We start from the raw sequence: 24,759 nt of genomic DNA on the forward strand, positions 1-24,759 counted from the left end.
GTGAAATGGTCTTTTGTTCATTTGAGGTGCCTTTTCATAATAATGCTGAGTGCATAAAAGCTGTATAATCTTCTCTATGTTCAAGTCAATGAAGGAAATCACCCCCTTATAGAATCAGAGAGTCAAACACAGATCTCTGGAACACGACATTGAATCATATCCTGTAGACTTTTGTAAGATCTTAATCCAAGCATTCCCATAAATCCTACTAGAATCAAACACCAATTGTTTGTATATACATATTAAAGTATGGGATTGCTATAAAACTAGGGAAATTCCCCTGATAAACGCCTCATCATCTCTTAATGCCTAGTTCACATTTCAACTTTTCCATGAGCTTTTTAAAATTCTTTACTGCTTGTCTCTCCTTTCTTTGCTTGCACAAATTCACAACCCTTTGAATGGCACCTATTAACATTTCCCTACCATCATCCACTTATAAGTCTATTGCTCACAATCTGTAAACTTAATCACTACTCTATTCTCAGAGCTCAGAGGTTAGTCCTGTAGCATAATGGGTCTCTCTCATCATCCTGGAATGAATAACTGAATGAACATAGCCATGTGATGAGGTGTAAAGAATCATGCTGTGCAGGCAGCATTTAGTTTCCAGCCCCTGCATAAGTCTTCAACTTATTTTATTCAATAACCTACCAGAGAAACATATGACCTTGTGCTGTCCCTACTGTAATGGATACGGTTGACATGCTTCCCTGAACACTTCTAATATTTGACGAGTGCACACATACACACATAAACACACACACACACACACATACACACCAACCCCAACCTCAGCTTTTATGAATATTGACTGAGAATAACTCATAGCTGGTATCTTCACCAGAGAAGGAACATCTCCCCCTGCAACACTGCAGCCCTGACTTATTGCCAGGAACAAAGAAAAGCAAAGGATTACAAACGGCCAGCCCTCTGAACTCAAGATAGGAGGGACTCTGGTATGATGTACACACCTGAGCTTCCCTGAGGGATAAGACTAAAGCCAGTCTCCAGATGAAATTGAATTTTTGCTTAATTTCTCCCTCTCCAATCTTATTTTTCTCACTTCCTTCTTCCTTTAAAGAGTCACTTGAACAAGGGTTCTCCATCTCAAGTTCTACCTCAGGGAAATCTGACCCAATATAGCTCATACTAGAAGCAGTTCTAAGAAGCCAGTTCTATGGCTGGGATTCTGGAGTAGTTCATTCAATGGCCAGATGGCAATCTAGTGGTGGTGGAGGGGTTCTATTTAGAGTTCATGGCATGCTCGAAAGGTCCAGCTGCTTAAAACTTCACTTTTTCTGACTCAGAAGGGTCACAGACAAAAGGGAAGCACTAGCTGGTGCAATGTCTTTGAGAGATCAGGGAGAAACAGCAATTAAAAGGACTATGAAATTTGGCACCTGTTCTAAAGTACCACTGATTCACTGAAGAGAGAACATGACAGGCTCCACAATTTAAAGCAAAGTGTGGAGAGTCAAAGGGCAGCATTTAAAGGATGCTCATCTTTTGAAGCCAAAGGACAAACATAGAAAATAGGCACAGGATATAACCGGTAGAGAAGGAGAGCTTCAGAGAAAGTTGAGTTCTCAGATAAGTCCTTATGTCTATGCAAGAGCCTCGATAGGGAAGGAATAGGATCTTGAATCCTGCAATGGGAATGTCTGGAGAGATGAAAATCAAGCTACCTAATAGAACCAGAATGGGGTTATTTTAGTATCAAATATCAGAATCCATGGAAATTATTTACCTAGGTTTGAGATGTGGGATACATTTGCAAATATGTCTGGTAGTATTTTTCATTTAGACAAATAATGTCTGGTTTTCTTTTGGACAGAACTAATTCAGAAAGATGGCACCAGCCATATAGGCAATTATCTTAATCTAAAACTTTTAAATGAGCTATATCTAGATTACACTAACCAACACAGTAGACTGGAACTGCATCTAATTATTTAAAATTGAACTATAGTTAATTAAAATGCAATGCAATTTTAAAATCTGTTGTTCAGTTGCACTGGGTACATTTTAACTGCTTTGCTCAATAGCCACTGTTAGTTACACGAGGCTGCTCCGATGGACAGCACAGACGAAGGACATTTCCATCACCACAGAAAGTTCTATCAGACAGCACCGTTCCAAATCATGCAAACATCACAAGGTAAGAGAATGTACTTCTTTGAGAAGGATTTATATGCATAGCAGCTAACAGCACTTATGCCTACATCAGGATGTGTGGACCTTAATTGTATTGCCTTCTTTTTCCTCACAGACTGAATTTTAAATGAAACAACCCTTGTAGAACTTTGATCTTGTTGGATGTGGCAAGAAGTGTTAGTCTACACTGTTAGCATCATTAATGAGAATATCACTTACAAGATCTCTATAGTCATTAAAAAACATTTACATTATACTAAGTCTGCTAACTTCCAGTGGGATTTTCCCTAATTATAGCAAGGCAGTTCTTCAGCTACAATTTGAATATAGTGACAATGCAGAGGCCAGCTTGATCATTTTTCATTTATTTTGTACTATCATATTTACCCTTTTCCCATTAACTTCCTACCACTAATTCTAAATTCTGTCAGCAAATTCCCATACATAGTTTGCAGCACTTATGGCCTTTACAGACGATCACATTCCTTCCATGTAAGTGATATTATCTCAAATTTAAATTCGCCAAGAATAAGGTCTGTTTTTTGTGCTTCTTTGGCATTTATTCACAGTATCCTGAACAGTTGATATGCAATTGCCATAATTGGTTGGAGGAGGATGGACTTATTTTAACAACAGACAGGCTCTGTGTTTGGCAATATTATAAACTACAGAAGTAATGCAAAATGTTGCTTCTTTTCTGCTTGAAGATGATAAGGCTAATCCTGGCTCTATTCTTTTCTTTACTCCAAGCTGGTTTTTAAGAGCTCTTCTGTATAATCATTATTTATTAATGGAACAAAGCTATATTAAATAGCTGTACTGTACTATTTACAGGACAATTAATTCAAAATTCCAAAATCAGAACTTTTTCTATAAATTACTGAATGTCAAACGTCATTTGATGACATTTTTTATTTTGTGTAACTTATGCAGGGACACAGCACACAGTAGATGTGATCTTTGCCTTTGGTCAGTAATAGGTCACAGGTAAAGACTAATCTACAGGACAAATATCACAACTTTGTATATTAAAGTAGAAAATTCAAATACAAAAGGGTATAAAAACATATCATAGGAGTTCCCATTGCGGCTCAGTGGTTAATGAATCCGACAAGGAACCATGAGGTTGCGGGTTCGATCCCTGGCCTCGCTCAGTGGATTAAAGATCCGGCCTTGCCGTGAGCTGTGGTGTAGGTTGCAGAGGCGGCCTGGATCCCGCGTTGCTGTGGCTCTGGCGTAGGCCGGCGGCGGCTACAGCTCTGATTCGACCCCCTACCCTGGGAACCTCCATATGCCGCGGGAGCGGCCCAAGAAATGGCAAAAAAAAAAAAAAGACAAAAACATATTATAAAAAATAGATGAAATAGAAACAAATGTTCATTTTCAGCATGGTTTTGTCTTGCTGGGTGGGGAATAGCCATGCAAAATCTCTGACATGCAAAAATCTCAAAAACAAGTCAGAGAGGAATTGAAGAACTTCGTATGGAATTCCTTCCAAAGCCACAAAATGTGGACAAGTATAGCTTTAACAAAAAGAACTTGACCTATTAGGTTAAATAATAATTATTTGCATGGTGTGATTTAATAGCTACTGATCCGTCAGGCCAGGCTAAGTTTTTCTGCAGTAATAAATAACCCAATAGTCTAAGTGACTTATAGCAGTTTTATTTCTGGTCAAGATGCATGTCTGCCAGGGGTCAGCCGCTGCTCTGCTCTATATCATCTTCACTCCAGACACTAAGCTTGTTGGAGCAGCTTCTGTCTGGAGTATCGCTTTGTCCTGGTGGCAGAGGGAAGAGAGACATGGAAAACTGCACACAGGCTTTTAAAGCTTCCCCCACCAAGAAACACAGGCCAGTTCCTCCACACCTGATTGTCAACACCAGTCTTGAACTCACGCCTAAGTTTAATAGGATAAAACGCCCTCAAGGAAGGATGCAACAGGGAGAAAAAACAAAATGTCTGCTTATAGAACCACAAGCTACCACAACTCCCAGGTAGCCAATTGATTCCAAAATGGCAAACACATCCCTTGCTGCCCTGCCTGATTATTTCCATCTCATCATATTACCTTTAACTGATTTCCATTAAAATTTAAATATGCTATTGTGCAGACTGAATCTGAAGAGAAATTGCAATTTTCTAGCTGTTCTGCAACAGAGCTTTCCAATCCAGTTTATCAGTAATAAAACCAATGTTTTAATTGGTTCCTAGCCTCTATGTCTATTTCCTATTTCTTACATGGACCAGAACTTGGGAGGGAGAGGAGAGTGGCTGATAGCCTGAGACGATCTCCATGTGACAGTTTCACTCCTAATACCTTCTGATCAGAGAATGCTTTTCTCTGAGAAGACATCTACAAGAAGAGGATTTCACACGCTTTATCCCATTTAATCCTCAAAGGATCCCTGTCTAGTACTCTTATTGTCATTTAACAAGTGATGAAACTGAGACTGAGATAACCTAAGTCAATTGCTCAGAGCAGGGATTTAAACCTTTGCCCTGTCAGCTACCTCACCTTGTCCATTTCCTTTCCTGCCCAAAGCATAAGCATCCTTTAAGACCCAGATATGATGTCATATTCTCATGGAAACCTGTCTCGTGGTCAATCTTCTAAGCTGAGTTAGCACCCTCCCTCCTAACATTGTGTGATGATCTCCCCCGACCAAACTATGAGCTTCTTCAGGGCAAGTAAGTTCTTATTTACCCTGAACCCTCAAGGCTCAGTGAAGCTTCTGTCATTGGCCTCATCATTAACATTAAGGTTAATAAAACGAAAAATATTTGAGTAAACTATGCACGTAGTTTCAAGCTTGGTGCAAAAATACTCAAATCAATGTAATAAATCAGAAGAGGTACAAATAATGTTGAAACTAAACATTACTGAAGAATTGAAAGACAACTAATTAGGAATCAATTGGCTAGATCTTAATTGGGGTTCGGTCACTCTCTACTATTGTCATCGTAGCATTTTAATTTTCAGAGCTATTAAATAAGAGGGTAGGAATTGTTTGAAGCATAAAAATAATTTTTTCCCAAAGAGGGGGAAGCACAGGAAATAATATAAAGAATGAGAGGCCATATGTTTTGGTGGAAAAACAAGAATTTTAAGGTCACTGGAAATAGAAATGAGATGGGCATTAGACAGCTGATACTAGAGAGGAGGCCAGATGGTGAAAGATTTCCTTTGCCAAGTTATCTGTTGACGATGTGAAATTCATGAGGCAGTTTTGCCCACAGACCCAGGCAATTGCAGCCCCTACTCTAGACTTCAGGCTTCAGATAGCCCTCCTCTGGCCCTTGTCCAGCTGTCCCCCTCCCCATGGGAGAAGAAGTCTGCAGAGCAAGTCAACATGCCCACCTGGAGCCCAACCCCCAGCCTTTTCCCCACCCCCTCACAGTCCCAATCTCCACAGCCCCCTTCCAGCCTTCTATTCTCAACTGTACCCTAGGTATTCCTAACCCTGGTCTTACTTGCCCATATGCCTTCAAATCCACTTCCACGGCCTGCAAATTCCTTCCCCAGCTCCATTCTCCCAAGCACAGACCACAGCACTGCTGTGTGCATCTCTGGGAAGGGGAGAACCAGGGACCTGCTGGTGGCTGAGGGCAGGGTGTGGATAAAGTATGTATATCCAAGTGTGAAGCAGAACCAGGGGTCAAAGAGAAGCAGGAAGAAGGTAACGGAGCCACAGGTCACAGGCATTTCTACTGTCTGTACAATGCAAATGCACTATGCAAATGTTAGGGACAGGCTTTTGAGGGGTCTCAACTTTGAATCATTTCACAAAAAAATTTTAAACTACATGGATTACTTGATTCCTATGTATGAATTAGTGTGAATATTTGCACTAAAACTAAAATTTGGTTATGTTTTTACTCATTCCCATGCTGAATTAGATTCATTGCTTTCCTGCACTTTCAAGAAAATGGTCCTTCTGTCTTTTAAATTTTTTAGGAGTCCACTCACCTTGCAAAGTCAGGACCTTGTGTGTTCAGAAGATGCTTCCCCATAACAATGAATGAATTAAGAGTGAGCAAGTATTTTCCTACTCCCTGGAACTCAAACTCTGTTTTGGTTTTTTTTTTCTCCTTTTTAAAAACAGCTTTATTGAGATGTGATTCACATACCACACAATCTGCCCACTTCACATGTACAATTCAATGGTTTTTAGTATATCTGTAGAGTTGTACAGCCATTACTACAATCAATTCCCCAAAAAAACCATATTCATTAGCAGTCACTTCATTTTCCCCCAAAACCCCCAGAGTTCAGCAACCACTAACCTACTTCCTGTCTCTATAGATTTGCTTGTTCTGGACATTTTATGTGAACGGAATCATATAAAATCTGTCCTTTTGTGACTGGCCTTTTTCATTTAGCGTAATGTTTTCAAGGTTCATACATGGGGTTTGAGTACTTCATTCCTTTTTAAGGCCAAGTAACACTCCAGTGTATGGACATGCCACCTTGTATCTCTTCATCTGTCGATGGGCATTTTCCACTTTTTGGCTGTTATGGGTAATTCTGTTAGGAACATCTGTCTACTCTGGTTACTTTGAGAGGTGTCAGTGCTATGGAAGGAAGGTAGGATTCTGGGACTGGAGTTTTTCTTTCCCTTGCTGCTTTTTCCCTCCTCTGTTCCTATAGATGTGAAACCTCCAACCACAGGTTTTTTTTTTTTTTTTTTTGGTCTTTTGTCTTTTTAGGGCCCCACCCATGACATATGGAGGTTCCCAGGCTAGGGGTCGAATGGGAGCTGCAACTGCTGGCCTATGCCACAGCCACAGCAATGCAGGATCCAAGCTGTGTCTATGACCTACACCACAGCTCACAGAGACACCAGATCCTTAACCCAATGAGCAAGGCCAGGGATAGAACCTGCATCCTCATGATGCTAGCCAGATTCGTTTCCACTGAGCCACAACAGGATCTCCTCCAATCACGGTTTATTAACACTTCTACAGAAGTGCTTCTCTTGGAGGCTTGTTGCTAGTTCTCTCTGTTGACCTCTGTTCCTTTCACACAGGAACATGAAAATGGGAAGGTCACTATTCTACCTCTTTCCCCACTGTAAACTTGGGAAGCCCAGTTCCTCAGGGAATTTTCCACAGCAACTCCTTTGTGGAACTCAAGTTCTTGACCTTGGCTTCATTGTGCTGAATTGATACTTTGCCACAGCTGCCTCTGGACTCAGCTTTAACTTCAGATACTAAGGCTTTGGTGTGCTACAGAGGCTTCTTCTTACTTACTCTATATCTACCCCCAGGATCTAATACCAACTCCATCCCCTTTCCATTTTTATTATTATTATTTGCTATTATACTTATTATTTGCTGTTGGCAGCTGGAAGTGCCTCAACTCCCTAGGCCTCCTAATATGACAGATCAAACACTGCAAATCACAAACATCCAGTAATAGCAGAAATTACATTGTTGCAATATTCAGCATCTTCACCAATTTCTCCATGATGAACTACATCCTCTACACCCAGTTTTCTTTCTTTTTCTTTTTTTTTATGGCCATACCTGTGACACAGGTAAGTTCCCAGACTAGGAGTCAAATCAGAGCAGATGCTGGCCTATGCCACAGCCACAGCAACACAGGTTCTGAACTATGTACATGACCTATGCCACAGCTTGAGGCAACACCAGATCCTTAACCTACTGAGTGAGCCAGGAATCGAACCCATATCCTCATGGAGACTATAACCCACTGAGCAACAAGGAGAACCCCTCTACACCCAGTTTAAAAAGAGCAAAGAAGGGTCTTAATTTTCTCCTTAATTTTTAGAGGACTGAGTCACACATTTGGAAGACAAGAACTGAGTGAGTATCCTGAACAAGGCAGCAACTGGTCCAGCTTACAATAATTCCGGAGAAAAGAAGTAGCTGGAGACTCACTGGGAAGCCACAGATGGGCTCTGCGAGAGCTCGATTTGCTTTAACATCCTCTTGTGTAGCTGTCTCAACTGGCTTCAAAAAGACAGTTGTTGGAAATGTAGTTTATGATTCAAGGAAAAGTATTCACTGAAGCATATGTTTCATGGTTGTTAATAGTTATTTTAGAAAAGAAATAGATGTGTGTATTCATTCTTAAAATACTTTACATTCGATTGTGGTTGTAATTTTTGACTGTGCAATCCATTCGATGGAAAAACAAGATAGATAGCAAAGATGTCTGTGATTTTTATGGCTTCCTGTTTATTCACCAAGCTCCTAATTTCTTTTCGCCTACACAGTTACCAAGGGGAATTAAGGCTTCTGCTCAATCTGGCATGCAGAAATAACTTCTTCAAATAGGTTTTGCTTTGTGATACTGAAAATGCATCACTGGTGTAACTTTTTAATCAAAACTTATTTCCAAAGTCATTTTAAAGCACAAATTAAACCAGTCTCGATAATAGGCCAATTTTAACATTAGATTGTCTTTCAGAGACCCTGTGAAATGAAATGGAAGGCTGAATCTTGGCCCTTAAAACATCATTGGTGAAATGAAACAAGATCAGACAATGGGGAGCTGAGCATAGTATTTCACAGCAGGCTGAGTTAGGGAATTCTGTCCGGAGATCTTCCAAACCAATTTTTAAAAATCAATTTGAAGTAAATTCCATGTCAGAGACTTAGGAAACCTACTGCTACTCATTAAAACTACTTCCTAAGAAGAATAGGGTGAGGGTTTGGTTTAGCTCCTTTAATAAAGAACACGAACATTTGCCGGGAAAGCCAAAAATTGACTTTTAGTTTTCGAAATCAGCTTTATTGAGATCTGCTAAGTTGATTTTTACTTGCTGATGAGGTGTCAGGCTTTAAAAGCTCCTAAGTGGTCAAGGTGAATGCCTACATTTATCTCAATTCCAGGCACATGCTCAGCTTACCATTCTCTGTATTAGAGAGAAAAAGCTCCCTGGGCTTAAAGGCTGCAATGACAACAGCCACAAAGCTGAACTGCAGAGCAGAATATTAAGTGCTGAGGGCTTAACTCAACCTAAGGTGATGACTTTTAGTTCATACTGAATTCAATTAGACCAGCTTCATTTTCATCATTAAATTATTTTGATGGGAGTCCTACAGCCACTAAGGGAAGAACCAGGTTTCAATATAATTCACAGAGGAAATGCCCTTGTTTTAGTAAGTCAGAAAATAAGTGGAGTCAGAAGGAACCTCTAGCGTAACACCACATCTATCGTTCACCATCCCCAACACATCTCAGGCAAATGGATTTTATTATTCCTAAATCATGCCTGACAAATTGATATCACACCACTCTCCTAAAGCATGTCACATGACAATTTGCTGTTGCAAGGGCATGAAGTAAGCTTGCATAAAACAAAGATGAAGGAAGACCCGATGGCCATTGTTATAATAGATGACTGACCTCCAAGAAGCTGAAGCACATGAATATCTAGTCCATATGAGGTTTTAAGAAACCACGAGAATTTCCCAGAATGCTGGGCACCTCACTATACCCAAGGATGCCTGCTCTTTCGAATTTGTGTAGCCACAGAATACATGCAAACATGGCTTTCTCTGTAACTTAAAAGATATAGGACACAGTAAACATAGCCTCAGCAGGTAGCCAACATTAAGAAAAATGTAAAAAAGTTTGTGACATATCAAAGGAAAAAACTCAGTTCCTCTGTGGAGCCAGGTAAAGTAATATGAACCAAAAAAGGGTGATTTATACATACATACATGCATGCTGGCTACATACACATATGCATACCTACAGCTACCTTTACTTAAAGTATGACTAACATTTACTATGTCCCAGCTATTTCAGTAAGAATTCTTGAATATAATACCTCATACAATCCTCGCAACACTGAATGACATTTATTCATATTATTTCATGAATGAAGAGATCAAATGATTCGCCAAAACTCCATGGCTAGGAGTTCCCTTGTGGCCCAGTAGGTTAAGGATCCAGGCTTGGGTCGCTGTTGTGGTATAGGTTTGATCCTTGGCCTGGGACCTTCCACATGCCATGGGCATCCCCCCAAAAAAAATCCCAAAAAACCAGAAGAAATCACATGGCTAGTAAGTGATAAAATTAGGATCATCCCTTCATCTTCCAATTTCAGATCTTGTGCTCTCCCTTCCCCTATATCTTATGAATTAAGCTAGGATCTTCTACTTAATTAAAATTAGCCGCTTATGGGTTACCAATTTTCCAAGGATTTAGAAAAATATACTTAATAATGAAATCACTTATAATTGAAAATATATCCTCTGTGAGGATCTGGCTCTTTTGGAGCTTAGTATTACATTTGGATTATATGCGGTTTATACTGCTGCTATCCTGTCGATGCAGGCAGTGCAAAATATTTAACCCAATGTGCACAGGCCCAGGACATTCCCTAATGATTTAAATGCATTTTTTATTTCAACCAGAATTCCAAATGCCCACATTTATTTATCATCGGCAGTAAAAATTCAGGGAGTCCAATTATTCAAATGTTTCCATTACTCAAATGCTAGACAGAAATGTAAGCACCTTGATGCTGAGGACCTTGCCTTATTTCTCTTTTTGCCCTTGTGTCTAGCACAATCTTAGCGTATGAAAGATTCTATATAAGTATTATCTGAATGAGTGAACAGAGAATCAGTAAAGTCCTCATGAGAGCCTGTGAGTGGACAAACAATGTTTATATGCAAAGAAACTCTACAGTCCCCTAGCACTTCAACATAATTAAAATTCACTTTAAAATTAACAGCAAATATTTATATAACGTGTTCCATTTGCCAGGCACTGTTTTAAGTCTTTTAAATACATCTATTCATTTACTCCTCCAAACGATCTTATAAAGTATATATTTTAATTATATTATTAAATTTTATATTTGATATGCACATCTCTTCTTTCTTCTCCTAGATGTTAAGCTGCTTAAAAAAGGGATTAGATCTTCTTTATCTTGTAACCCAAGCCTGTACCATACGTTTAGCATCAAGTATATGCTGGGTAAGGAAATAAATTTATGAGTAAATGATGTTTCTCTGTGGGGCAGGCACATTGTAAGGATCAGGTCACAGCCGTAAGTGCCTTCTACACTGTACCTAGAAGACTGTTCAAATGTCTGTTCTGCTACCACTACAACACTCATACTTATTTCTGTAGCTTTGCAATTCATTCAAGGACCAAGCCATGCAAAATTACTCTTCAACCTACCATAATAGCAAGCCCCCTAACTCTACCCGATCAAAAAGCATATCTACTTGTAAGACAGGCAGCTTGTACTTTCATTGTCTAAGACTGGAGTTGATATGTAGCTAATGCTAAGCCAATAAAGCAGATGCCAAGCTGAAAACTTTAGGCATGCCAGAGAGTCAGAAAGTTGGATGATTTGGCTGATCTTGGGCACATGGCCCAAGTTTGGCCACTGGGAAAATATGTGAACACATGCCAGTTTGAGTTGACAAATGTTAAAGAGACAAAAATCTCTGGGACTGTTTGAGATCAAAACTGAAGGAATACAGCCCAGTGATGAGATCATGAGAATAAACGTGACTCAACCTGGGTAATTTTTTAGGCAGGAAGATTTGTGCCAGCACTCAGTGGTGGGAGGAGGCCAAGTGGATGCAGAGATATACCAACTAAAATGCAACTATGGAGGAATGGTAGATGTGATGAGATGGGTAAAGAATTGACAAATGAAAGAAGAATAATCCGGATTATGTGACTGAATGGAAATGAACCGTGAAAGGCAAATGGAGACCGATGAATGACCTTAGTGAAATACCAGGAATTTCAAATCTTTGTGATGGAAAGAATTGGCAAAAATAGGGGACTCTATAAAAAAAAAATGCTACTTTAGAGGAAAGATGATAAGTCCTTATATAATTACATTGAGTGTGAAATGACCCATTCAAAAGCATAGAGAGCAAGAGATCAGAAGGGCCAGTATTTTCCCTTAGAGTCTGCAAGAGAACAGGGATATTATAATGTCATCTAAGACAAGGGAAGAGAAACTTCTAAAAATTTCTCAATTGTCAAATGAATACTTTTAGCCTATACATTTTTTTTGAGGTGTCCAGTTGATGACATCAGTACTTTTGCTTTAAAGGAAGTTGGTGAACTCTGTCTAACTTGACCACCCTACTCCTTCCCCTACCTCTAACTAAATATAAGCATCCTGGAGTCAGTGACTTTGTTTGTTCTCTTATGTCCCGAACACATAGAATATCACCTTCCCTATAGAAGAACCTCAAAAAATATGTGCTAAGTGCAAAGAAAAAGCAAAGTGGGGAAGGAGGTAAGGCAGAGAGGGAGGGTGGGAGACAGGGAGAGAAAAAAATACAAAATGTTACATTTGCAGAAGACCATGCAATAGAAAAAATAAAAATTGCTTCCTCCAAGTTTTGGTATAAAGATGTCTTTATAAGGTAAGATTATCTCTGCCAATATCACATAAAAGAAAACAATAAAAATTACTTGCCCTAAGTTTTAGGTTTAAAGATCTCTTTATAAGATAATAGTATCTCTGGCAACATCACACAAAAGATAAAATAACATTGATTGATTCAGAAACTCGTTTGTTTTCCATACTTTTTTCCCAAACCCACATCACCCCCCAGAGGTCTGCTGCTGAGAACTGACAAGGTGAGAAATAACATTAAGCACTTAAGTCATTTAGAAGCACCTCACTTATTTCCTCTTTCCTCATACAACACATACGTGCACAAATACTAATTCTGAACACATTTCATCCCTCAGCTATTTCATCGTACAATGGGGACAACTTAAGGGGACTTAAAGGTGAAAAATGAATTTTATACTATCATAAAAAGTTAAAGTCATCCCATCCATGGCTAAGGTGATACAACTATAGGCAGTAAATATTTTTTTATTAATCTATTTAAATGATCTGGAGAGGAAATTGTCCCACAATAATCTTTCCTTTGTTCATTGGATTTTATGATTGCTTCTTTTAGCTTCTAGTCATTAAAGTAAATACAGAGTCTATCTCATCTTCTACCATGAGGAAAGTTATATAATATGAGGACAAAGGGTTAGAGAAAACAGAAGTTCTACTTTCATCTCAAAACTGAAAAATTCAAGTTCCAAATGCCATCTTTTAATGTTTAAAACTCAGACTCAGCAAATATCCTTCTGTTAAATGGAGACTATGTTCACAACTTTAAAAAAAAATAGTTAAATTTGCTGCAGTAAAACCTGCTTTTGTCAGAATTTAGGAGCCCGGGATGCTCAATGTTACAGGAAATTTTGTTTACCCTCAAACTTCATGTTAAAGCATAGAGAAACAAAAAAAAATTGTTCCAAAGCTTGATGATCAGGGCTAAACCTAGAAGAAAAGCAAAGGGAATCTCAAGAATGCAACAGAGAGTTAATTTTTGTATATGGTGTTAGAGAATATTTTAATTTCATTATTTTACATGTAGCTGTCCAGTTTTCCCAGCACCACTTACTGAAGAGACTGTCTTTTCTCCATTGTGTATCCTTTTCACCTTTGTCATGGATTAATTGATCACATGTACATGTACAATTATTTCTGAACTTTCTATCCTGTTCCATTGATCTATGTGTCTGTGGCCATTTGCAGCAACAAGGATGGACCTAGAGATTATCATACTAAATGAAGTAAGCCAGACAGAGAAAGACAAATATCAGATGATATCACTTATATGTAGAATCTGCAGGGGGAAAAAAAGATGCAAGTGAACTTATTTACAAAACAGAAATAGACTCACAGACATGAGAAACAAACTTATCGTTACTAGAGGGGAAGGGAGAAGTGGGAGGGATAATTTAGGAGAATGAAATTAATACATACAAACTACTGTATATAAAATAGATAACCATAAGGACCTATATAGCATAGGGAACTATACTCAATATTTATAATAGCCTATAAAGGAAGAGAATCTGAAATAGGGTAGATAGATAGATAGATCAATCAAAGATAGATAGGAGGACTTCCCGTCGTGGTGCAGTGGTTAACGAATCCAACTAGGAACCATGAGGTTGCGGGTTTGGTCCCTGCCCTTGCTCAGTGGGTTAACGATCCGGCGTTGCCGTGAGCTGTGGTGTGGGTTGCAGACGCGGCTCGGATCCCCCGTTGCTGTGGCTCTGGCGTAGGCTGGCGGCTACAGCTCCGATTAGACCCCTAGCCTGGGAACCTTCATATACCGCGGGAGCAGCCCAAGAAATGGCAAAAAGACAAAAAAAAAAAAAAAAAGATAGATAGGAATAACAGAATCACTGTGCTGAACACCTGAAACTAATACATTGTAAATCAACTATACTTCAATTAAAAAGAAAGAAAATGTCTTAAATTGGTCAATATTTATTGGTTAAAATTAGATTTTGGGACCTATCCACCAATTACTGTAAAATTAAGAAAAATATATTTGGAAATTAATTATAACTTAATAAACCTCATATCAAGAGGTTATTTGGTCTGGATAGATGCCCAAGAGTGGAATTACTGGGTCATATGGTAGTTCTATGTATAGTTTTCTAAGGTACCTCCATACAGGAGCATGATAATGTAAGAGAAAAGAATGTATACATGTAAGTGTAACTGGGTCACCTTGCTGTACAGTAGAAAATTGACAGAACACTGTAAACCAGCTATAATGGAAAAAATAAAAAATAAAAATCATTATATTAAGGAAAAAAAGGTTTTTTTAAAAAAAGAATGCAACAAAGAGAGGTCTGAGATGAAAACTATTCAGCAGTCATTGGGAATAATGCATCTAAACCAAAGAATTGAAGGCTTGTTTCAGAGGGAAAAAGAAACTGGAATTAATCAAGTATTGAAAGTGATTGATTGTATAGAAAATTATACCAAGAAGTTCTTGAAACATGTGATAAGAGCTAGTGATGAGTATAGAAAACTGTGCAAATGAATAAGGAATACAATTACTATACCCTTCAGGAAAAGAAAACATAACCACAGTGCATGATAACTTTCAACTGAGAGCTGCATTTGTACAAGCATAGTATAAGGACAATAACTAGTTATTACTTTAACCAATAATTGTAACAACGCTATGTTAGAAAACAAATTTTCATCCTCCCTAACAGAAAATCAATAGATAATGTGGAAAGCTGATAAATCCAAAGACAGACAAATCGCCACAGGCACCAAATCCTGCTAACATAAGGGAAAGACTTCTTAAGTGAAAGGAAGAAATGCAAATTAGGAGATAGCTATGGGCAAAATAATGGTGGCAGGAAATGCAAGTCTTGAAGAGAACTGTGGGGAATGCGACAATCATTCTGTGCACTGCCTTGCATGCCAGAATAAGGAGTTGGGATAGTTCCCTTTAGGCCCTAGAGAACCACCGAAGGCTTGAGTAGAGGGATAACATGATGAAACTAATGTTTTTCCAAATCTGAATCTGACCTCAATATGTTAAATGGTTTGGAAAGGAAAGAAAGTAAAAGTGGAAAAATCAGTTTGAAGCTATGTAAACAGTCCAAGTAGTTGATTGACCATATAGGCCTGTCCCCTCACAAAGTTATAGAAAACTGAGGAGTTGCCATTGTGGCTCAGCAGAAATGAATCTGACTAGCATCCATGAAGACACAGGTTTGATCTCTGGCCTCGCTCAGTGGGTTGAGGATCCAGCTTACCATGAGCTGTGGTATAGGTCAGGGACATGGCTCAGATCTGGTGTTGCTGTGGCTGCAGCATAAGCTGGTGGCTACAGCTCCGATTTGACCCCTAGCCTTGGAAACTCCATATGCCACAAGTGCAGCCCTAAAAAGACAAAAGAAAAAGAAAAAAAAAGAAAAAAAGGAAAAGTGAGGTTTGAAATATTACACCTTTATAAAAAATAAAGTCTTAGTGGAGTATTTGATGGACTGCAGCAGAATACCAGTTAGTATGCGATATGCTGTTAACTGAACTGTAAAGCTTACTCATCCCCTTGATCATCAAGTAATGTCACCCTGTTCAAAGGAATTATATCTGATAGATGACACACCTCATATAAGAAAATGTTTAATAACAACAACAATAATAATCATTGTTATCATGATGGCAAAGAGTTTATAAGGCTTAGCACCCATCAGGAAGTGTTCCAAGTTTTTTACATAAAGAGGTTAATCCCTTAACAACACCCTGAGGTAGATGGTACTATTATTCTCATGTTGCAGGAAGGAAAGATATGCAAGAGTTAACTCGCCCAAGACACAACACAATAGCCAGGAAGGACTGGAGTTGAGATTAGGATTCAGGCAGGCTATTGCCAAGAACTCACATTCCTCTCCACTCTATTAGGTTATCTCTAACCCAAAAAAGGGAAAAGTATGAAGTAAAAATAGTCCTCTTGGTCTCTCATTTCAAATCCATGTTTTCATATAAGAAAAAATGTAAATGTGTAGGGACTCACATCCAGCTGAGCCTTACTTTCTCTTATATGTCAAATGACACAAATAATAATCATGTCCCTGAGGGGGTTTATTAGCATCACGGTAGACAGAGGGAAATAATAGCCCCAGCTCTTTCCATTTTTTTATACCATGACTTCCCACTCTGACCCCGGGCTGGTTCATGTGTTATGGGTTGAAATGTGTCCTCCATGAAAACATTCGTATGCTGAAACTCAGAATGTGACTGTATTTGGAGCCGGGGCCTTTGAAGAGGTGATTATGTTAAATGAGTTTGTCTGAGTGGGACTTAATCCAATCTGACGGGTGGTCCTTAAGAGAAGAGGAAATCTGGTCACACAGAGACACCAGAGAGGCGAGCCAGCGCAGAGAGGAAAGAGCAAGTAAGGACACGGTGAGAAGACAGTCCGTCTGCAAACTAACAAGAGAGGCCTCAGAAGCAGCCAAACCTGCACACCTTGACCTTGGACTTCTGGCTTCCAGAACTGTGAGAAAATTAATTTCTCTTTTTTAAGGCAGCCAGTTAACTGCGCTTTGTGATGGCAGCTGTAGCAAACTGATACACTGTGTAACTTGCTTTGACAAAAAGTATATCAGTACATGAGATGCAGACAAAAACTGGAAAAGCACTTGCATCTTTCTATTTACATTCACTCTTGTTCTTTACATTCATCCTAAGAACATACTCAGTATCTTCTATAAGAATGTAAAACAAATGGAATAGAGATGAGTAACCATAGATAAATCTATTCTAGTTCATCCAATAAATAGTAACTCCCAGACAGATGACCAAGATCAGTCAATGCCATACATGCTGAGTCCAGTCAAAAGCACTAACTAATAGACCTATGACCCAAATATGTGATTGTTGTTTCATTTTTTGTTTTTTAAGGCTAAGGGTCAAATTGGAGCTGCAGCTGCCAGCCTACACCACAGCCACAGCAATGCGGGATCGGAGCAATGTCTTCAATCTATGCTACAGCTCATGGCAACGCCGGGTCCTTAACCCATCGAGCAAGGCCAGGGATCGAACCCACAACCTCATGGTTACTAGTCAGATTTGTTTCCACTGCACCACAATGGGAATCCCTGATTATTGTTTTAACCCACTACTTTGGGGAGCATGTTATACAGCATTATCATAGAGATAAATAATTGATATAAGCATCAAATGAAATAGTCACAAAGCATGTAGTAGCTGCTCATTTAATTTAAATTCAGCTTTTTTACAAAATAAATGTTATTAGGTATAGTTGACTTAGAAAGTTGTGGGGTTTTGTTTTGTTTTGTTTTTCTTTTTTGGCCACACCTATGGCATATAGAATTTACCAGGCCAGGAATCAAATCCAAGCCAGAGCTGCAACCTACGCCACAACTGCAGCAATGCAAGATCTTTACCCCACTGCGCCACAGCAGTGACTCCAGAAACCTGGGTTGGTTTCAGGTATACAGCAAAGTAAATCATTTATACATATACATATACATATAAACAGTCCTTTTCAGATTCTTTCCCCATGTAGGTTACTACACAGTATTTTTGTTGTTGTTGTTGTCTTTTGTCTTTTTGAGGGCCACACCCGCAGCATATGGAGGTTCCCAGGCTAGGGGCCTAATCGGAGCTGTAGCTGCCAACCAACACCACAGCTACAGCAATGCCAGATCTGAGCCACGTCTATGACCTACACCACAGCTCACAGCAACGCCGGATCCTTAACCCACTGAGCAAGGCCAGGGATCAAACCCACAATCTCATGGTTCCTGGTCGGGTTCGTTAACCACTGCACCATGAGGGGAACTCCAATTATACAGTATTGAATAGATTATCCCATGTTTATATATTAGGTCCTTGCAACCTATCTATTTTATATATACTAGTGTGTATATGTCAATCCAACCCTCTAATTTATCACACAGCCATAAAAAAAATGAAATAATGGCATTTGCAGCAATATGGATGGAGCTAGAGATTATTATACTAAATGAAATGTCAGACAGAAAAAGACAAACATCATATGATATCACGTGTATGTGGAATTTTTAAAAATGGTACAAATGAACCTATTTACAAAATATAAACAGACTCACAAACTTCAAAAACCAACTTACGGTTATCAAAGTGGGGAGAGATGGTTTGTGTGTTTGGGACTGGCATGCGCACAGTATTATATATGAAATGTATGGTCAACAGGCACCTGATATATGGCACAGGGAATTCTACCCAATATTCTGTGATAACCTACATGGGAAAAGAATCTGAAAAATCAGAACTTATAACAACATTGTAAATCAACTATACTTCAATAAAGCTTTTTAAAATGACAAAAAATAAAAGCAGTTTTAAAAGGTCTATGTTTTAAAAGAGGCTAAAGTGAACAAATAATCCTATGCCAATTTCCTTATATTGTAGATAAAGCTCTAGTAATTAGAAGAAAAGGATAAACTAAAACATTCATTTCAAATGTAAGGAAATTGATGAGAAAATAAGATTTCATTCTTTAAAGGGTATCCTTATCCATTACAAATTATTTTAAATGTTAACAGGTCTCATTTCCCTTATGTCATTAGGAAAGAAATTCACATTTACCTGTAGGTTCATTAAATAAATCAATCCTTTAATTCTTTCAAATTAATTATCATTAGTACAGATGATTGCTGTGGCCACAGTAAGTAAAATTATTATCAACTGCCAGCCGTGCTTGCTCAAAGCAAGATTTTGTTTCCATTGTTTAAAAAAAGAAGCTCGGAAAAACACATAGGCTTGGTTTGAGAAGAAATTAGAAATGATTATTCAAATCAATTCTTTCCCTAAAGAATATAATGCATGAATAATCTGCAGCATGCCCAAATTTTTGTTTTCCAACTGTTTCCGTCTGGATCCAAACAGAAGAGAGAAACCATAACATGATCTGGAGAATTTTATTATAAAAATCGCTAAACAATGATAAAAGAGATACTAAAAGATATAAAGAAACTCCATAGGATATGCCAGAACTGATGGAAAATATCCTAAGAAGGATAAATCTGGGTGGAGTTATCTCCCCAAGGAAAGGTTTCAGACTTTGTTGGAGAAGGTATGGTTGTCAAGTGAATGGCAGAAAAGTTTACTGTGTTGCCTAAACCAGATTTGTTCCATAGTGACTGGTCCATAAGGAAGTAACTTTCTGGGGCAGGGAAGAGCTCCAGCCAGTAGGCTGGCATGCATATGAAGAGAAGGAATGAAGGTGCCACTCTGCGCAGGTAACCTGGAGCACATGGTGTCACAGATTGGTGATTGCCCAGCAGCCTCAAGGCTACAATGTCAGAAGAACCATGTCTTCCTGCTGCATAGCTAGGGTAAGGTACCACCAGACATCCTCACACTTGCATGGCTGACCATGCAACCTCCAGATCCAGTAAGAGATGCCCTATCTCCCTGCAATATCCCTATAGCACCCTCCACTAAGGAAACTAACAGCATGTCCACTGTAAAGAAGAGCTGGTTTAAGGGATTCCACCCATTATCCCGAGCAAGTTTCAGAGCAAGAAGAGGAGTGAATTTGAAAAGACACAGGCACCCCAATATTCATTGCAGCACTATTTACAATAGCCAATACATGGAAACAACTAATGTCCATGGGTAGAGGAATGGATTAAGAAGATGTGGTACCTACATACAATGGAATATTACTCAGCCATAAAAAGCATGAAGTAAATAATGCCATTTGCAGCAACATGGATGGACCTAGAGATTATCACATTAAGTGAAGTCAGTCAAAGACAAATATATAATATCACTTGTATACAGAATCTAATTAAAAATAATGTAAAAGGACTGGAGGTTAGGATTTCAACATCCTGGGGAGGTACACAATTCAATCTATACCATTCTCCTTGCATTTTAAAGCCAGCAATTTCCACAAATCCCTGTTTTCTTGTGCCAGAGGCTTCTGTCATATTTTCAAAGCTCCTCAGGCTGTGTTCTCTCATAAAATGACTATTTGATCAACCTATCAGTAGCAATTAGCAGTTTGTGAATAGTCTCATGTTTAAGACAATCAAGACTCCTCTACAAACCAGAGTAAAAACCTACTTATTAGATATTCTCTAGCGGAACACACCCGACCACCCAACCAGCAAAATTCTCTAATGGAGGAGAAAGTTTTTAGTGCAACCACAATTAGAAATGAGAAAAACATTTGCAGAGGATTATGTCAAGAAAAGTAGGCAGAACTCTTTCAATATCAGCAACAGAAACCAAAACTGAAACTGACCTATGTGGAGAAACGCAAGGAGAGCGACAACAGTTACTGGTTTGTGTAAGTGAAATATGTAGAATATGAGAACAGCTGGACCAAGTGTTGACAGCTACCCTCAGGGCTCTTCCCCATCTCTGTTCCCTGCAATTCTCGGTGATGGCTTTATTCCAAGGTTTCTGAGCCTCAGCATGACAGACACTTTGAGGTGGATAATTCTTTCTTGTTAGAAGTTGTCCTGTGTAAGATGTTTAGTAGCTTCCTTGGCCTCTAACTGCTAGTGACCAAAATGGGACAACAAAACTGTCTCCAAGCATTGCTCTATGTCCCCTGCAGGGCAAAATTGCCTCTTTTCTTCGAGAGGTGACTTCAGGAATTATTTAATCCTTAATACATCTATTGATTTAGCAGTTCTTATGTAAAAACATGCACTTCTTTTCCAAAAGTCTAACAATAGTCCTAGGCCTGATTCTTATAATCTTACACTTAACCTCAAAAATATTTTATTATAGTTGAAACATTTTATATTTCCTAACCTTTATAGACATGAACATAGGGCACAGAGTCAGGATGCTATAACAGTTTATGACAAAGGTCATAAACTTATTTTCTGTCCTGAATGGTATTTGAATGTCCTAACAATACACTAGTGCATATGCAAGTTATATTTACACTATACTGTAGTCTATTAAATGTGCAATAGCATTGGGTCTACGCAATGTACATATTTTAAAAATATTTAATTGCTAAAAAAATGCTAACCATCATCTGAGCCTCTGCAATTCATAACCTTTTGAGTAGTAGAGGGTCCTGCCTTAATGTTGATGACTGCCAGTTGATTAAGGTGGTGTTTGTGAAGGTTGGGTTTGGTATAGCAATTCTTAAAATAAAACAACAAATGGAGTTCCCTGGTGGCTCAGTGAGTTAAGAACCTGGTGTTGTCACTGCTGTGGCTCAGGTTGCTGCTGCAGCGCAGACTTGATCTCTGACGCAGGAACTTCCATATGCCATGGGCATGGCCAAAAAGTAAAAAATAAATAAAAAATAAAAAACAAAAACAAAAACCAACAATGGAATCTGCCACATTGATTGACTCTTCCTTTCACAGATAATTTCCCTGTAGCACGCAATGCTGTTTGATAGCATTTTGCTCACAGGAGAACTTCCTTCAAAACTGGACTCCATTCTCTTAAAATCTGTTGCTGCTTTATCAGTGAAGGTTTTGTAATATTCTCAATCCTTTGTTATCCTTTCAACCATCTTCACAGTATCTTCGACAGAAATGGATTGCACCCTAAGAAATCACTTTCTTTGCTAATCCATAAGAAGCAAATTCTCATTTTGTTAAATTTTTTTATGAGATTGTAGGAATTCAGTAATATCCACAGCCTACATTTTTTAATTCTAGCTCTCTTGCTATTTCTACCACATCTTCCTCCACTCAAGTCTTGAATCCCTCAAGGTATTCCATGAAGGCTGGAATCAACTCCTTCCACATTCTTGTTAATGTTAATATGTTGATTCCTTTTCACGAATATAAATGCATTTAATGGCATCTGGAAGGATGAATCCTTTCCAGAAGTTTTTCAACTTATTTTCCCAGATCCAACAGAGAAACTGCTAATCACTATATCTGGAAACTAAAGCTTTATAAAATGTGTTTCTGAAATTGTAAGACCTGAAAGTTAAAATTATTCCTTGATTCATGGGCAGTAGAATGAATGCTGTGCTAGCAGCATGAGAACAACATGAATCTCCTTGTACATCTCCATCAGAGCTCTTGGGTGACCAGGTGTATTGTCAATAAGTGGCAATACTTTGAAAGGAATCTTTTGTTCTGAGCAGTAGGTTTAAACAATGCATCAGAAATATTTAGGAACCCATGAGATAAAGAGGCTTGATATCACACAGCCTTTGTTGTTCCACTTGTAGAGTATAAGCAGAGCAGATTTAGAATGATTCTTAAGGGTCCTAGGATTTTGGGGATGGTAAATAAGCATTAGCTTCAACTGAAAGTCACCAGCTGCCTTAGTCTTACCAAGAGGGTCAGCCTGAACATTGAAGCTTTGAAACCAGGCTCTGAGTTCTCTTCTCTAACTATGAAAGTCCTAGATGGCAACTTCTTCCAATAGAAGGCTATTTCGTCTATATTAAAAATCTATTATTGGAGTTCCCGTCATGGCGCAGCAGAAACTAATCTGACTAGGAACCATGAGGTTGCGGGTTCAATCCCTGGCCTCACTCAGTGGGTTAAGGATCCAGCGTTGCTGTGAGCTGTGGTGTAGGTCACAGACGCAGCTCAGATCCTGCATTGGTGCAGCCGTGGTGTAGGCCAGCAACTACAGCTCTGATTAGACCCCTAGCCTGGGAACTTCCATTTGCCAAGGGTGCTGCCCTGAAAAGACAAAAGACCAAAAAAAAAAAAAATCTGTTATTAAGTGTAGCCCACTTCATTAATGATCTTAGCTAAAGCTTCTGGATAACTTGCTGCAGCTTCTACATCAGCACTTGCCACTTCACCCTGAACTTTTATGTTACAGAGATGTCTTTTTTCCTTAAACTTCATAAACCAGCATCTGTTAGGCTCAAGTTTTTCTTCTATTGATTCCTCACTTCTTTCAGCCTTCATAGAATTGAAGAGGATTAGGGCCTTGCTTTGGATTAGGTTTTGGCTTAAGGGAAGGTTGTGCCTGGTTTAATCTCCCTACCATATCAGGAATGAGACTATTTCACGTTCTGATAATTTGTGTATTTCCTGGAGTAATGCTTTTAATTTCCTTCAAGAACTTTTCCTTTGCATTCACAACTTTGCTGTTTGGTGCAAGAGACCTAGCTTTCAGCCTGTCTCTGGTTTTCAGTATGCCTTCCTCACTAAGCTTAATCATTTCTAGTCTTTGATTTAAAGTGGGAGTTAGGTGACTCTTCCTTTCACTTAAACACATTGTAAGGTAATTAACTGACCTATTTTCAATACTGTTTTGTCTTAGGGCATAGGGATGCCTGAGAGGATGGCAAGAAACAGGGGAAAGGCCGGTCAATACAGCAGTCAAAACACATACATTAATTAAATTTTTTTATCTTATAGGGGTGTGGTTCCCAGTGTTCCAAAACACGATAATAGCAACTTTGAAGATCTCTGATCATAGAGCACCATAACAAAGAGAATAATAATGAAACTTTTCTCTTTTTTTGTCTTTTTAGGTCTGCACTCCTAAAATATGGAGGTGCCCAGGCCAGAAGTTGAATTGGACCTGTAGCCGCTGCCCTACCCCTCAGCCAAGCAACGCCAGATCCGAGCCACATCTGAGACCTACACCACAGCTTACAGAAAAGCAGAGCTCACAGCAGTCCTGGATCCTTAACTCATTGAGCAAGGCCAGGGATTGAACATGCATCCTCATGGATGTTAGTCAGATTCATTGCCATTGAGCCATGACGGGAACTCCTGAAACTTTTTGAAATATTGTTAGAATTGCCAAAATGGGGTATAGAAACACGAAGATGGCAAATACTTTTGGAAAATTGGCTCTGACACACTTGCTGGATGCAGGGTTGCCACACACCTTCAATTTCTAAAATTGCAATATCTGAGAAGCACAATAAAATGAGGTTTGCCTATATTTATATGCTAGGTGCTTTGTATCTAACTACTATAACTGTTATTAGTATCCCACTTTATAGACAATGAAACTAAGAGTTAAAGACATTCAATATCTTGCCCAGAGACATAACATTGTAAATAGTTTTAAATTCAAGTTCATCTATCTGATATTGCTTATTAATTCACAGAATATAGCAGCAGTTCTTCCACATTGTATGTTTCAGTGGTGGGTTCACATGTCAATTGTAAAATGAGGGAAATGCATGACGCTCAATATGCCACAAAAATTCAGTTCCCATAGTTTTTTAAATCCATATTCTCTACCTAACAGAATTATATGAAAATGTTAAGATGAGGAGTTGCCCCCATGGTGCCATGTGATCAGTGGCATCTCTGGAGGATTGGGACAC

Source organism: Phacochoerus africanus, chromosome 11 (assembly GCF_016906955.1).
Source record: "Phacochoerus africanus isolate WHEZ1 chromosome 11, ROS_Pafr_v1, whole genome shotgun sequence".
Taxonomy (NCBI): Eukaryota; Metazoa; Chordata; class Mammalia; order Artiodactyla; family Suidae; genus Phacochoerus; species Phacochoerus africanus.